This window comes from Pristis pectinata, chromosome 9 (genome assembly GCF_009764475.1).
Source record: "Pristis pectinata isolate sPriPec2 chromosome 9, sPriPec2.1.pri, whole genome shotgun sequence".
NCBI classification, from domain to species: domain Eukaryota; kingdom Metazoa; phylum Chordata; class Chondrichthyes; order Rhinopristiformes; family Pristidae; genus Pristis; species Pristis pectinata.
The window spans coordinates 37,435,363-37,452,668 of NC_067413.1; positions in this window are offsets into that span (position 1 = coordinate 37,435,363).

Here is a 17,306-nt window from a genome sequence, read left to right on the forward strand (position 1 = left end):
TGCAGCTTACACTGAGGCAGCTCCTGTGCTGCACACCAGTACTGGGAGACGCTGTCCTCACAGGAGACTGTGTTTGGGGCCACACTGGACTAAAGTCTGGCCTGTGGGCTGGTGTCCATTCCTGGGCAACAAAAGACCTGCCCCATTGTCTCCTGTTACATAGACCCAACTTCCAGTTTCGTCTTATGGTGGAGGACTGTATGCAGCCTCACAACAAACAACAAGACCAACAAATGCTAGGGCAAAGCATGTACAAAAGTAACACCTGCCAGTTGTACTTCTCTCCACACCTTTGTTTCCATTGACCTGAGGCTGTCAATGATTTCACCTATTTATTCTGAGCTATCCGAGCCTTTGGAGACACAAGAAACTGCAGATGCTGGAATGTGGAGCAAAAACAAACCGCTGGAGGAACTCAGCAGGTCGAGCAGCATCTGTGGGGGCGGAAAGGAATTTTCCAGTCCTGATACAAAGTTTCGACCCAAAATGTCAACAATTCCTTCCCCCCCTCATAGATGCTGCTCGATCTCCTGAGTTCCTTCAGCAGATTGTTTGTTATTATCAGGTACTATTGTTACTTCCTCTTTACAACCAATTACATTTTTCTTTTTAAACCTAATTCTCAGCAGCAGAAATGCATTTCTGAAGGATTAGTAGCAGATATGTCAGAGTCAGCAGTGTGCTGTGTTAAATATTGCCACAGGAAGGGTGCATTGAATAAGTGCCACATCATTCCTTGGCAGTCCCAGAATGTGTTTATACAGTTAACGTTCTGGGCTTGTGAAAAGTGACAATGCCATTGCAGAGGTAGTTTTGATTTGATTTCAGAATGGTACTACGTAAGACCTCTTTTGCTTGACACTTTATGGTGTTCGGCTCCTGTACTATGTCAGGTTGAGTTTATGTGGTGCTGAGGCAGTTCATTGGTCCTCCTCGACAATACAGAAACTTAAGTCCAACTTTGAAAGCATTCTGACAAAGCGACAAAACTGCTCCAGCTCCTAAGACAGCTGAGCTTTTGTGGAGCTTGACAGAACTACACAAGTAAATGTGCTGAACCCCTGGGAAAAATGGGGATTCATCTCGACAGAAGCTGCGGACCATTCTTTGTCACTGTCAGTCCTGTAATACAACAAAAAGTGGACATGTTTCTGACTAAAATAAGACAAGTTGAGTTTATTGTCATGTGCACAAGTACGGTGAGGTACAGATACAATGAAGAACTTCTTGCAGCAGCGTCACAGGCACATAGGTTCAGACAACACACAAAACAAAATATAACTAAATTATACAAGACAGTGAAGAGGGAGGAAAAGACTGTACAAAGCAAGACATTAGTGCTGAAAAAAAATAATCAGAGATATGTCCATGGTAGTGCACGAGGTGGTCCGTAGTGTTCCTTGCTGAGGTAGGGTTAGGGTTGTGCAGGTTGGTTCAAGAACCTGATGGTTGTAGAAAAAGTAGCTGTTCCCGAACCTGGTGGTTTGGGATTTCAGGCTTCTGTATGGTAGCAGCGAGAAGACAGCATGACCCAGATGGTGGGGATCCTTGATGATAGATGCTGCCTTCTTGAGGCAGTGCCTCCTGTAGATGCTGTCAATGGTGGGAAGGGCTGTGCCCATGACTCTCTGCAGCCTCTTGCATTCTTGTGTATTGGAATTGCCACAACAGGCATTTAATATCCATAATGACACACACATTAAGGGAGTGGACAGTTGATGTTTCGGGTCAAGGCCTTTCATCTGGACTGAGGGGAGGTAGCCAGTATAAAAAGCACTCTTCCCTGTAACCACAAGAAGCATAACACCCTACAGCTTCTCCCTCACCACGATCCAGGGCCCTAAACAGCCCTTCCAGGTGAGGCAGACTTTCATATGCATATCCTCCGGTGTCATTTATGCATCCGGTTCTCCCGTTGTGGCCTTTTCTACATTGGTGAGACCAGAAGCAAACTGGGTGACTGCTTTGCCGAGCACCTTTGCTCCGTCCACCATGGCCGTCTGGATCTCCCGGTTGCGAGTCATTTTAATTCTCCTTCCCATTCCCACACCGACATGTCTGTTCTCGGCCTCCTCCACTGCCAAGTTGAGGCTAAATGCAAATTAGAGAAACAATGCCTCATATTCCACCTGGGTAATCTGCAACCTGAGAGCATGAACATTAAGTTCTCCAACTTCCGATAACTGCTCCCCCTCTGTCCCTCTTCTCTTCCCTACTGATCTACCTGGTCCCCACCACCCTATATCTTTCCGCACCTCCACCCTCTCCATCTGTCCGTCACCCACATACTCTTCCTACTGGTTCCTCTCCCCCATCTACCTTCCCCACCTCCCTCCCTTTATTCCACGCTTCACCTTCCTCTCCATTCAGATTCCATCATCTTCAGCCCTTTGTCACTTCCACCTATCACCTCCCAGCTGCTGGCACCATTTGCAGTCTCCCCTCCCCCATCTGCCTATCACCCCTCCTCACCTGCCAGCTCTTGCTCTACCCCTTCCCTCCATCTTTTTATACTGGCTGTCTCCCCTGTATCTTTCACTCCGGGTGAAGGGTCTCAACCCAAAATGTCAGCTGTCCATTTCCTTCTGCAGATGCTGTCGGACCTACTGAGTTCCTCTGGCGCTTTGTGTGTTGCTTCAGATTCCAGCATCTGCAGTCTCTTATGTCTCCATTAAAGGTGTGGTTCAGGTTATCAAGGTGTGGTAAATGGCTCATTGCCTTAGTGGGAAGCTAGCAATATTGATAAATCTCAGTGTCTGAGAAGTTACTTTGTCCTCACTGAGATCAAAGAAGATGAAACAATCTCTTCACTTGTATGTGGCATCAGTTGTCTTTCTGATGCAGCACTGGGAAGTGATTTAACAGACGTGGTAGGGATATGCTGGGGTTGCTTGGAAAAATCCTGTGATGATGTTGAGAGTCAATATGACCTTGAACACCACAGAGAGAGCAGTCCAGGCATGAGCACAAGGCTGAGGGTCTTCCCACAGTAAGATCTCGGTTTAGCCAGCCCTGGAAAACTAAAGCCTGTGTATATGTTGATCATCAGAGGGTTATTGGTAGGCTGTAATGTCTCTGAAGAATGTCTGGGGGAGAGCTCTACACAAATGGTCCCTGACTGACCCTGAATGCCCAGCTATGACCGTAACAATGCCTGCAGTAACTGAGAGCCACCAGTGGTGTCACCACTGAGCCACCCATTGAATGAGTCCCTTGGCAGCTAACTGCTGGAGGAAACATCACTGTTAGTTTAAACAAACTCTGTGGACTTTGGAAGCCTGTAGTCATTTCTGAAGCTGCCAGTCAGGTTTCCTGATGTTAGCAGGGTGTCCCTATAGAAAACAACACATACACTAAAATTGGAACGATAGTGAGGTTGGCATGGCCCCTGCACTAGGAAGCCACATTCCTGTGGCAGATTGAGGAGTCTCTCCCTCCTCCAACTGGAATAGAGCTGGTGCAAAATTTGAGTGAGACTATTTCATGACGGTTGCAGTTTGGAGAAAAGAGCTCCAATTTATCTTGAAATGGATGGAAATGGGTAGAGATACCATTAGGTGTGCATATGACACTGGCATGAGCTCTCACACATGAGTGTCATTGCAACTGAAGGTTGCTGATCCAATTTAGCTCAGATGATAGCTTCCCTGAGGCAGGGTATTTTTTCTTTCAAGCCCTCCTCCAGATGCTGGAGCAGAGATATCTATGCTGAGACTCCAGTGCAGTTTAGAGTGCTGCACTGATAGAGTTGCAGTCCTTTGGGTGAGAAGTTGAATTGAGGCTCAGGATATCCCCTGAAGTGAGGTTAAGAGACCCTATTTTGAAGAAGAGCACTGGAATTATCCCAAACTTGTAACCAGCATTTATCTCCGACGTATCATTACTGAAGCAGATTATTTAGAGTCATAGAGACATATAGCACGGAAACAAGCCCTTTGGCCCAACTTGTCCATATTGCCTAAGATGCCCATCTAAACCAGCCCCAGGTGCCTGCGTTTGGTCCATATCCCTTTAAATCTTTCCTATCCAAGTTCCTGTCCAAACATCTTTTAAATGTTGCTTTGTACCTGCCTCAACTGTTTCCTTTGGCTGCTCGTTCTGTATACATACCACCCTCTGTGTGAAAAGTTGCCCCTCAGGTTCCTATTAAATCTTTCCCCTTTCACCTTAAACCTATGCCCTCCAGTTTTTGATTCCCTTTTCCTGAGAAAGAGACTGTGTGCATTCACCCTATCTATACTTCTCATGATTTTATACATCTCTGAAAGGTCACCCCTCAGTCTCCTAAGTTCCAAGGAATAAAGTCCTAGCCTGCCCAACCTCTATCTATAACCCAGTCCCTTGAGTCCTGACAGCATCCTCATAAATCTTTTCTGCGCCTTTCCAGTTTAATGGTGAGCAAAACTGGACATAATATCGAAGTGCGGCCTCACCAAAGTTTTGTACAACTACAAAGTAACATCCCAGCCTTGACCAGTGGGCACCCATCTATATTCATCTCATCTTCCAGCACTTGGCCCATAGCCTTCAGTGTCAAGGGATTCAAATGCTCGTCTAGACACTTCTTAAATGCTGTCAGCAACCCTGTATCCACCACTCTCTCAGGCAGTGTGTTCCAGCTATTCACTGTTCTCTAGCTGAGAAACGTCCCCCTCAGATCCCCTCTACATCTTTCACCCCTTACCCTAAATCTGTGTCCTCTAGTTTTATCTGCCTCTGATCTGGGGAATAGTTTGCTGCAGCCTACCCTACTTATAACCTCTTATAATTTTATATACCTCGATATTGTCCCCTTGTAACCTCCTCCGCTGTAAAGGCTGTCCTTTACAAGTATGTTATTGTGTCCAAAGGGTTTTGGGACATTCTGAAAGAGACAAGAAAGGCAAGTCCTTTTTTTGTCATTTAATTTCTCTTGCCATTTCTCTGCCCTCCCCCACTCCTTCCTCTGCACTTGCTTAAAACTCATTATTGATAGAAATGCTAATGCTGTTTGTCTCCCCAGTGCTGCTGCCTGACCCGTTGAGTGTTTCTAGTGCTTTATTTCATATTTCCAACATCTGCAGTATTCAATGTTCGCTGTGCATTCGGATCTTGTCAGCACGCTTGATGTGGGGTTCGTGGTCCCTTTTTCTTTGGATATTTTTGGGGAAGGTAAAAAAAGGAAGGTGGCTTGAGTTGCTGAGAGCTACATTCTGTTGTCACTTTCAGTAGAAGGAATAGAAGTGTCTCATGAGCACTGTATGATACATTTGGTTGACACATAAGTCAGACTTATAGTTTTCAGTTTTAACTGATAAGGAAAGTCCAAAGGCCTACTTGAAAACGTCATGTTTTTTGTCTCTGATAAAACGCAGTCCCGAGAATAAATGTCAGTTGTGCGGAACCAGATATTTTTGTTTCAGGATGGCCCGTGAAGATAAAAAAACCCTGCAGATTCTGGAAATCTAAGATAAAAGGAGAAAATGCTGGAAATATGCAGCAGGTCAGGCAGCATCTGTGGGGAGAGGAACAAAGTCAACAAAAGGTCAGACAAAGGGTCTTCACCCTGAAATGTTAACTCTGTTTCTCTTCCCACTGATGCAGCCTGACCTACTGAGTATTTAGATAATTTTTCTGTTCTTGTATTCCTATATTAATAGCTTTGAAATTCACCCATGAACTACTGACTGATCCCTTTTATCTGTGTGATGAGCTGGTCTGTGGTCTGATGGCAGTGAGAAAGCCCAAATGCATAAAACCCAGGTGAACATGGGTCAGAACACATAAGACTTTCACAACGACATCACAGAAAATGAGACCATTATTTCTGTGGTTACAGCAAAGCTTTGTGTTTGATTTCAGGACATTCCCAGACTGCGTCGCATGTTACATTTAAAATCCAGTTGCATCTTCCAGCACAGTAATGAGGTCCCTAACAGAAACTATAACTTAAACTAAAGGAAGGCACAAGGAAGAGGAGGATTTTGCTGATGAATGGAATTGATAGGGAAGATAGTCACTGCCTTTTTCCCAGGGTAGAGAAGTCTAGAACTAAAAGACACAAGTTTAAGATGAAAGGGGAAAAGGGATCTGAGGGCTAACTTTTCACACAGAGGGTGGTGGGTATATGGAACAAGCTATCGGAGGAGGTGGTTGAAGTGAGTACAATTACAACACTTAAAAGACATTGGGACAGTTATATGGATTGGAAAGGTTTAGAGAGTTATGGGCCAAAAGCAGGCAAATGGTACTAGCTGAGATAGGTGCCTTGGTCAGCATGCATGAGTTGGACCAAAGGGCTTGTTCCTGCGATGTATATCTTTATGACTCTATGACTCCTTGAACTTGTTCACCAGATGGTGAATGGTGTAATCAGAGACCATGTTGCCTTATATTTTGTATTTGTTAAATGGTGAGAGGTTGGGTAAAGTTGATGTTCAAAGGGACTTGGTGTGCTTGTACCCAAGTTGCTGAAGAGCAAACATGCAGACGTAGAAAGCTATTAAGAGGGAAAAAGGCATATTAACATTGATTACACGAGTATTTGCCAGAGTTAGGAAGTCTTATTGCTGTTGTGTGGTTCCCTGGCAAGGCTGCACCTGGAGCATTGTGTAGAGTCTTGTTCTTATGTACTTGCCACGGAGCGTTTGCAGTGAAGATTCACTAGACTGCTTCCAGGGATGGCAGGTTTGTTGTATAAGCAATTGAATCAACTGGAACTCTATTCTTTAGGAAAATGAGAGGAGATCTCATTGAAACATATAAAATTCTTAGGGGGCTTTACAAGCTAGGAGCAGGGAGGATGTTTCCCCTGACTGTGGAGTTTAGGATCAGGGAGCACAGTTTGGGAATAAGGGATAGGTTGTTTAAGACTGAAATGAAGAGAAATTATTACAGTCAATGGGTGGTAAACCTTTGGAATTCTCTACCCCGGAATCCTACTGGATATAGAAGAGTCAAGGAATATGGGCAAGGTGCTGGAAAGTAGCACTGAGGTAGAAGATCATTCATGATTTTAATGTATGTTGGAGGATGGCCTACTCCTGCTGCCATCTCTTATATTTTCGTTTACTCCAAGGAGAACAACATCAGCTTCTCTAGCCCAACCCTGCAACAAACCTCTCATTCGCGATCAGGATTAAAGCTGGAATAAAAGATTAATATCAATAATGGTAGCTCTGATAATCTTGGATTGTTGTGGAATCTAATCAGACTCCATGCCCTTTGACTTAACTACTTACTTAAGTGACCCAGAAATCCACTCAATTCAAGGGCAGTTGGGGATAGGCAATAATTCTGGGCCTTGCCAGCAATGCCTACATCCTTTTCTTGAACAGTGAAGAGATTATTTATGAACCTCAAATAAATTGGAGGTGGGGTAGTGTGTATCACTCAGAAAAGACAGCCTAATGTACTACAAAGTCACTTCACACAAAGCAATCTCTTCAGAATGGAGGAAGCATAAACTACAGTAACTTCTCTCAATAAAAACATTATTTTTATTTCCAGAAGAATGCTTTTGGTGGAGGATAATCATAGACCCAAATTATGGGCATAAAATCAATCTCAGTTACTCATAAGTGTGGGCAGTAAGTGGAAATGATGCTGTCATCTCCACTCTGGCTGTAGCACTGTTGCTTTATGAAGACAAAAGCAGTAGGATGTTGAGAAGAGCAATGAACTAGCATTGAAAACCTGGGGCTTCCTTTCATGGTGGGCAGTTGCTAATTTGATGCCATTAGTCATGGTGCTCAACTAGTAGTCCACTTAACAAAGTAGTCTGCGACAAAGCACTCATCTTCCACCTCAACTTAATGGTCCCACCACCTTCTCAGGCAGTGTGTTCCAGATTGCAGCCACCTGTGGGTGAAAATTTGTTTCCTCAGATCCCCTTTAACCCTCTTCCTCCTCACCTTAAACCTATGCCCTCTGGTCTCCTTCATGGGGAAAAGTTTCTCACAAATGGCTGTATCTACGCCCCTTATTATTTTGTATACAGGTCCTCCCCAGATTACGGGAAAGGTTCTGTTCCTGTGAACCGTTCATAACCTGGACAGTTCAGAAGTCAGAACTGTAGCCACAAACTGAGTGCCCAGGTGGCAGAAGATGCCTGCAGCTCAACAGCAGCCGGCAAATCCATCCTGCCGGTCTCTAGAATGCTCATTTGTCTGTGCGGGCTGTAAATAAGTCAAGCGTTTGTAACCTGGGGAGGACCTCAGCCTGGGTTAGGTTTTATTCTCTTGCTAATCAATGAAGCTGGCCCGTGCTACTTAGGTAACCAATGGGAATATCTCTAAAGCAATAACTCTGAAACCTGTTGCAAGGTAATTGTGGGAAATTACTTATCAGGGTAAGTTGGTCTCTTTCCATGGCTTTAGCAAAGGTTTTCAGCTATATGTGTTGAACAGTTTAACAGCTTGCAGAAATGATCAAGGGAGGAATTTCAAATGGTCAGATGGGAGGAAGCTTCTGTTGGGATAATATCCTGTGGGCTGAGTGGCTGTCTTCTGTGCTGTCCTTTCTATATAAGTACAAGCAGAGTGTTCAAATGCAACCACTCCCCTTCATTGTTATGATGCCCAACATAAACCTGGGGAACAGCACCTCATCTTCTATCTGGGCACATTGTAGTCTTTTGCAATCAATATCAAGCTCCAATAAACTTCTACAGATGTGCTGTTAAAAGTATCCTGACTGGTTGCATCATGGTCTGGTACGGCAATTCGAATGCGCAGGAACGTAAGAAGCCGCAGAGAGTAGTGAGCTCAGCCCAATACATCACTGGCACATCCCTCCCCACCACTGGAAGTATTTACATGAGGCACTGCCTCAAGAAGGCAACATCTCTCATCAAAGATCCCCACCATACAGGCCATGCCATTTTCTCACAGCCACTTTTGGGCAGGAGATACAGAAGCCTGGTCCCACATCACTAGCTTCAAGAACAGCTACTTCCCTTCAATAATACTGTTTTTGAACCAACATGCACAACCCGAATCAGTATCTCAGTATATCAACACTATGACCACTTTGCACTAAATGGACTTTGTATTTTGGTTCCAATTGTGTTCTTTCTTGTATAATTTTGTATAATTTATGTTGTTAATTTATGTTTTTCCTGTAAATGATGTATATCTGATGTTGTGTACCCATGATGGTGCTAGTAGGTTTATCATTGCACCTGTGTATACCTGTACACGTGCATATGACAATCAATTCGTCTTCGACTTTGATTTTTGACTTCAAGTTCTCCAACTTCAAGTAACTTGTTCTTTCTGTTTTTATCAGAACTGGCTATTTCTGTGTGTCATTATTCTGGCACAGTTTTTCTTTTGCTACCAGTACAGTCTGACCCGCAGAGCGTGTCCCATAGCCCTGCTAATAACAACACATTATACCTAACTGCCCCCATTGACCCATTTGGTTTCATCCTATCAGAGATACTACCTTTGTTCCACTCATCCTTTCCCTAGCTTTTCTGCTATTGAAAACGAGCTTGTTTTCTTTCTTTCATTGCTGTGATGATGGGTCTTGGACCTGAAACTTCAACTGTTTCTCTTTCCACGGATGCTGCCTGAACTGCTGAGTGTTTCCAGAAATTTCTGATTTCATTTCAGCTTTCCAGCATTTGCAGTGCTTTTGATTTTCAAAAAACCCACAATGCAATTTCAGAGCTGCTAACAGGAAATGCGTATTATTTATTGCAAAAAAAGTTGACATTTCCTTTAATTCTCATTTATTTCGACTCAAGGTTCACAGTGATGCTTAAAAAAAACATTAAGTATTTGTGTCGGGAAAACCACTCCTGCATTAAGTCAGTAACACAGCTAATGATACAGACATAGGAGCCCTTTTAATTGAATGCAAGCAGGGAGGACTGACATTGGGAGGGCAGACTGTTTTGTTTTGCAGCAGAGACAGCAAGGGCTGTTTCCTACAGGGAAGAACAGCAGTGCTAGATGTAATAGCTTAGTGGTGTTATTACAGTACATAAGCCTTTGATTAGAACACAATCTGAAGGAGTTCCCAGCTGGATCAAGCTGCCTGGCCTCACAGTGGCACTTGTTACTCGCTGACAGATATAGAAATGAAGTTTAAAAACATTTGGATTTTCGCTCTGTTTTTCTTTATTGAGCCCTGATAGCGAAGTGACTTTTACAACCCTTATTTACTGCTGTTATGTATTTTATGACTGATGTCCAGAATTCAGCTGTGCCCGATAACAGAGTTGGTGCAATTTGCCTTCAAACCTACTATTGAGCTGTGGAAAGTGGTGGTTGTTTACATCTGCCTGCTTTTGTACAATATTTGGAGGTCAGGACTTTGGAAATTATGCTTACAAAGCCTGCTCGACCCCAGCTGCTTTTCTGCTGAAAGATCCCTCTGAGAAAACGACGACTTTATTTTAGAGCCTGTGCCCTTTCTCTTTGCGGTTCCGCTCTTATCATTGGCCCAGTTCAGTGCGATTGGGTATCTGGTTTGACATCCAAATTTGTCTTTGCTCTGCCCCTTCACGTCTCTAGGCAACGAGGGGACACCGGCATGATGACTTGATGTCATCATGTTGTTCCCCCTCAACTGTGCCTGCGTGATCAGATTGAGAAGCGTTTCATGGTATACAGTTTGGTGAACACTACTGTGTTCTGATCTCTACAGCAGGCTGTCAAACATCAGAGCCGTTCTCCTTGGACATGATTGTAAATCTTAAATTGGAGTGATATTTATATACAAGGCAGGCATTTATAGCGTATGAGTAATTCTGATCAGTTGTGTTTCAGAGTGTTTGATTTCAATTATATTTCTTTCATTATATAATCTGCAGTAGCATAGAATTTCCGTTTAGTCATAAAGGTCAAGATATAGTTAGTCACAAAAATAATGGATGCTGTGCGGATCTGAAGCAGCTTTTTACAGTTTTAAAGTGCTTTCAAGCTGCAGTCAGTGCTGCTGCCTCAGAGTTCCAGCCACCCAGGTTCTTGACCTTGCGTGCTGCCTGTGTGGAGTTTGCATGTTCTCCCTGTGACCTCAGGGAGCTCCAGTTTCCTTCCACATCCCAAAGATGTGCTGATAGGTTAAATGACCACAGTAAATTACTCCTTAGTGTAGATGAATGGCAAAAGGTGCCAAAGGAGAGTTGATGGGCATGTGCAAAAGGGAACAAGTTACGGGGGACTGGGAAATAAGGAAAAAGGGAATGGGATGAATGGGATTGCTCCTTTAAGGAGCAGACATGGACCCAATGGGCTGAATGGCCCCCTTCTCGGTCATTATAAATGTAAAATAAGAAGGCCTTATGCTTTACAAAACTACTTAAAGCTGTAGAATAGTTAATTGCAGCATCTTGGTCCCTATTTTTTTCAGATTGTGCAAACAGTTTGATGAGGGTTTTAGGGTCAAAGTCTGAGGATTGATGGTAGTTATGAAATTAATAAAGGAATAAATTCCCTTCAAATGCACAGCACTGAAGTGCAGTATGCAGCTGAGAGGATAAACTGTTAAAGTGTCCAAGAGTCAGAGGAAAGAATTGTTTGTGAAAGAAAGTGTCAGGTGAAATAATATTGAATGATTGTAATTCAAGTCGAGGATAGACCCAACAGTGGTTGTGGCACATATGCTACACTTTAAAGATATATTGGATAAATAGATGGAGCTTAAAGTCAGTGATGCTAGACAAATGTTAAAAATCTACAGAAATAAACTAAACCTTTGAACCCCCCTCATTTAAAGGCTTTTTCTCGAACTTCAAGTTATGATCTGGTTTCAAAGATTGTCTTCTCCGACCTTTCCATTTTTGATAAGTGGGGCAGTGAAAGTGTGAAAATCATTAAGTACAGAATCTAAAACTTACAAGGGAGCGGAGCTGACATGCTGTACTGGTATCAGCTTTAGAATTAACATTTTGGTTCATGTGCTTCTAATAATCAGTGACCCCTCCTTCGTGTGCTTTCCACAGGAAATGAATACTGCAGAAATTACTTTGACCTACAGATGTATGAGGGAATAGACCCAAGGCAGTATGGGATAGAGGTCGGCGCAGAAGATGAGTGTGAATTAAGTATGTAATTTCTTGTCATTATATTCTCTTCAAATCACTTTAATGAGGTGGGAATGACCGTTTTTAGTCTAGCCTACTTTTACGGTTTAGGACTATAATTTGTTTTCTTACTAAAAGCAGGACTAAATGGTGTTGGTACCAAAAGTGCATTTCCAAAATGTTACTTTGGATATGTGAGACATCTGTGATTGTTAGTAACCTGACATTAATATGTTAGATCAAACTTAGTGTTAGTTCCAATTCTCATTTTAAATTAAAATGATGTCTTCACTGACCATTTTCTTGAAGCTCTTATGATACGTTTTAGCAAACCGTGGTATTAAAAATGAATTAAATTGGCCCACATTTTAATTCTTGTATCAATTATCATAACACACCATTTCATTCCACTGGTTCAGAGAAAAACCCGTAAATTGTCAGAAAAATTTATGAGCATTAAGTAGATTTTGACTAATTTATAGGATCTAATAGGATGATTTCTTTAAGCCAAAAAAAATGATATGCTATTTAATGGAATAGATATTTCTGCTTCTACATCACACTTGGTTCACTGAGAGAGGGGCTTGACAGGGTAGATGGAGGGATAATGTTTCCCTTGGCTATGGTGTCTAGAACAAAATCAAAAATGCTAGAAGAACTCAGGCAGCCAAGCAGCATCTGTGGGAAGAGAAACCAGTTAACGTTTCAGGTCAGGGGCCCTTTTTGGAATTTTAAAGTAAGGGATCAGCCATATGGGACAGAGTTGAGAAGAAATTTCTTCATCCAGATGGATGTCCATCTTTGGACAACATAACAGAACTGTGGAGGTTCAGCCAATGATCCATACAGGGATCAATAGCTTTTTAGATATTAAGGGAATCAAGGGATATGAAGTTAGTGCAGGAAAGTGATGCTGAGTAAAAGCTCAGCTATGATCTCATTGAATAGCAGAGCAGTCACAAGGAGAAGATTGACTTACTCCTGCTTCTGTTTCTTAACAACTTTAGTTCTTATGGGAGAAATTTGCCCCTACTCAGAACAGCTAGGTGCTTGCAAGAGGATTGGCTACTGGCTATACTTACCACCATATGTTTGGTTGAGTTGACAGCAAAGGACCCAAATGTGCAAGAGGCAGGTGCAATCGAGTGCAGAACTCATGCACACAATCCTGGAAGTGACCAGAACAGTTACCTGAGGGGCAACTTCTTCATGCAGAGGGTGGTGCGTATATGGAACAAATTACCAGAGAAAGTAGTTGAGGCAGGTACGATAACAACATTTAAAAGACATTTGGATAAGTATATGGATAATAAAGATTTGGAGGGATACAGGCCAAATGGGACTCATTTAGTTGGGCACCTTTGTCAGCATGGACGAGTTGGGCTGAAGGGCCTGCTTCTGTGCTGTATTACTCTATGACTCTTTGAATTCCCTTTCTAGATTGAATCACTTAAACTGAAGGTGGTGCATCATATCTGTGTTTCAGCTGACCCAGAAATGCCTAATTCTGACGGTGGGTACCAAAAATAGGAAACGGTCCCAGCATGTAAAAGAAAACTTCAATCGAAAAATATGCTAAACAAAATAATCATACACTTAATCCTTAGCATTCTGTTATGGCCTCTCCAATGCAGCTATAAATTTGCAATATTGATACCTGATTAAGGTGAAACAGTACACTGACTTTCGAACTTGTAGCGTGCACTATGGTGCAACTTACACTACGGTGCAGCTCTGAAGGACAGCTGCATTGCTGGAAGTGCTGCCGTTTGGGTGAGGTGTTAAGTTGAAGCCTCTCAGGTGAAAATAATAGACTTCACGGCTCTACGTTGAATTACCTCTGATGTCCTGGTCAGTATGTGTCCTCCAATTAACACGAGAACTGCAGGTAATCTGGTCATTTTGGTTAAGAAAGTGCACCAACGCCTCTACTTCCTCAGAAGGCTAAGGAAATTCAGCATGTCCCCGTTGACCCTCATCAATTTTTATAGATGCACCATTGAAAGTATCCTATCCAGATGCATCACAGCTTGGTATAGCAACTGCTCTGCCCAGGACAGCAAGAAATTGCAGAGTTGTGGACACAGCTCAGTCCATCACAAGAACCAGCCTCCCCTCCATTGACTATGTCTATATTTCACACTGCCTCAGGAAAGCAGCCAACATAACCAAAGATCCCTCCCACCCCAGACATTCTCTCCTCCCTTTTATCGAGCAGAAGATACAAAAACTTGTACACCACCAGGCTCAAGCACAGCTTCTATCCCGCTGTTATAAGGCTCTTGAATGGACCTCTTCTACATTAATGATGAACTCTTTACCTCACAGTCTACCTCTTTATGGCCCTTGTGCCTTATATTCCACCTGCTCTGCACTTTTTTTGTAGCACTATATTTTGCATTCTGTTATTGCTGTTCCCTTGTACTACCTCGACGTACTTATGTTTTGAAATGATCTGGCTTGTGAAACAAAGTCTTCACTGTATCTTGGTACATGTGACAATAATATACCAATTCTAATTCCAATTGCATTAAGATGATTGTCCAGTTGTTTGCATTTGCCCTGCACACACTACCTGTCATGTTTCTCCCACCATAAATGTACACTTAAAAAAATACTTCATTAGTTGGAGAGCAATGTGGGACACGTTGGGTGAAAGCAGGAGCTGCAGATACTAAATCTATCTCAACCTCCCAACCCATGACACAACTGAGTATTTTCTGTTCTTTTCTTTTGCCCTGGGTGATGTGCAGTCATAGAGCTGTAAGAGTATAATACAAAAATATAAGAAATAGAAGCAGGAGTGGATCATTCAGTCCCTGGCACCTGCTCCACCATTTATTTATCAAGACTGACCTTCTACTTCAGCTTCACTTTCCATATTAACCCCATATCCCTTGATCTGTTTAATATTCTGGTCTTGCATTCAATTCCGGGTGCCACATTATAGGAAGGATGTTGAGGCTTTGGAAAGGGTGTATAAGAGGTTTACCAGGATGCTGCCTAGATTAGAGGGCATGTGCTATAGGAGAGGTTGGACAAACTAGGGTTGTTCTCTCTGGAGTGGTGGAGGCTGAGGGGAGACCTGATAGAAGTTTATAAAATTATGAGAGGCATGGATAGAGTACACAGCCATTACCTCTTTCCCAGGTCGAAATGTCTAATACCAGAGGGCAAGCATTTAAGGTAAGAGGGGGAAAGTTCAAAGGGGATGTGCAGTAGAAGAGACACAGAGACTGGTGGGTGCCTGAAATGCACTGCCAGGAGTGGTGATGGAGGCAGATATGATAGAGGCATTTAAGAGGCTCTTAGACAGGCACAGAATATGCAGAGAATGGAGGGATATGGACTATGTGTAGGCAGAAGGGGTTAGTTTAGTTAGGCTTCATTAACTTAATTAGTTCGGCACAATATCGTGGTTTGAAGGGCCTGTTCCTCTGCTGTACAGTTCTATGTTCTATGTTATATTTATAAATGCCCCAAATCTAGCAAGCAATTTCCATCAGTTGGTCTCCAAGTGAGAAAATCACACTGGTGGAGAGAGTCAGGAGTCAAGATACAAAGTCACTCATCCCCTCCAAGCAATTTGCCATGTGTTATACCCTCTGTTATCATGGGAAATGCAAAATAGGAAAGTGCCAAAGCAAAATCAGGCAGATGCTGGAAATCTGAAATAAAATCACAAAGTGACAGTTTAAAACAGAAACATTTATAAACTATTTACACTTAAGCTAAAAACTATTAAAATGAGGCAACAGAATTAAAGAACATGTTAATTTAATTGAAAACAGGAATAATTGAAATTAATAAACTTGCTCTTTCAATCCTAACCTGAAAGTTTTCATTCAGTTTTGGTTACCCTGTTATTGAAAAGACGTTACTAAGCTGGAAAGAAGATTTACGAGAATGTTGCTAGGACTTGAGGGCCTGAGTTATAGGGAGAGGGTGGGCAGGCTGGGACTTTATTCCTTGGAGCATAGGAGACTGAGGGGTGACCTTATAGAGGTGTATAAAATCATGAGGGGCTTAGACAGGGTGAATGTGCACAGTCTTTTTCCCAGGGAAAGGGAATCAAAAACTAGAGGACATCGGTTTAAAATGAGAGGGGAAAGATTTAAAAGGGACCTGGGGGGCAACTTCTTCATGCAGAGGGTGGTGTGTGTATGGAATGAGCTGGCAGAGAAAGTGGTTGAGGCAGGTACAATAACAACATTTAAAAGACTGTTGGAGTGGTTCATGGATAGGAAAGGTTTAGAGGGGTATGTGCCAAACGCGGGCAAATGCGAAGAGCTCAGTTGGACATCTTGGTCAGCATGCATGAGTTGGGCTGAAGGGCCTGTTTCCATGATGTATTACTCTATTATTAGGTGAGTAATTTAACCTCTGCCCCACCTCCGAACTGTTGCTTTGGCACCTAACATTCAGTGAATCTTGCACTTGCTTGTTTGACAGTGCCTGTGCAGAAGTCTTGAGACTTGCTGAAGTTTCAATGGCTGAAAGCTGGCAGTTCTGATTGTCCTGATAAGAAGAGTTGCAGAACTGTGCCTGACCCAGCTAATACTGGTTAATTCAGCTCAATAGCCCCAAAGAACTCTTCTGTTTAACAAGACGTCCAACTCATTATATACACTGAGAAAATGTATAACATTTTGCAATTTAGTTTCCTCTGTAAATTAAGGCTAGACTATTTCCATATGCAAAGAAATGATGCTTAATGTGAAGAGGTTGAAACTTGTCCTTTGTACTTGTTAAATATGTGATGGAGTAAAGCATGCCTTGAATTCCACCTTTGGATTTTGCTTACTTTGTCTTCAAAGGAGCAGAGTTAAATGAACAAGCATTGCTACATTTCCCTCTTTGGGCATATTCTATGCGATAAATTTCTTTTAATTTTTAGGTGTTGAGTTTAATTTTCTTACACTTCATTGATTTGATTTGCACTTTGATAAATGCAGGATCAAGCATTTTCAGGTCAGCTGTAGCACAAACAAGGTGCAGAATAAATCCCCTTCTCCTGCATTTCCAAAATGTGTTCTATAACACTTCCTCAATCCTGCATTCTGTACACACCATAGAACATAGAACAGTACAGCACAGGAACAGACCCTTTGGCCCATGATGTCTGCACCAAACACGATGCCGAATTAAACTAAATCTCTTCTGCCTACACATGATCCACATCCCTCCATGCCCTGCATATTCATGTGTCTATCTAACAGCCTCTTAAACACCACTATTTTATCTGCTTCCACCACTATCCCTGGCAGCCTGTCCCAGGCATCCATCACTCTGT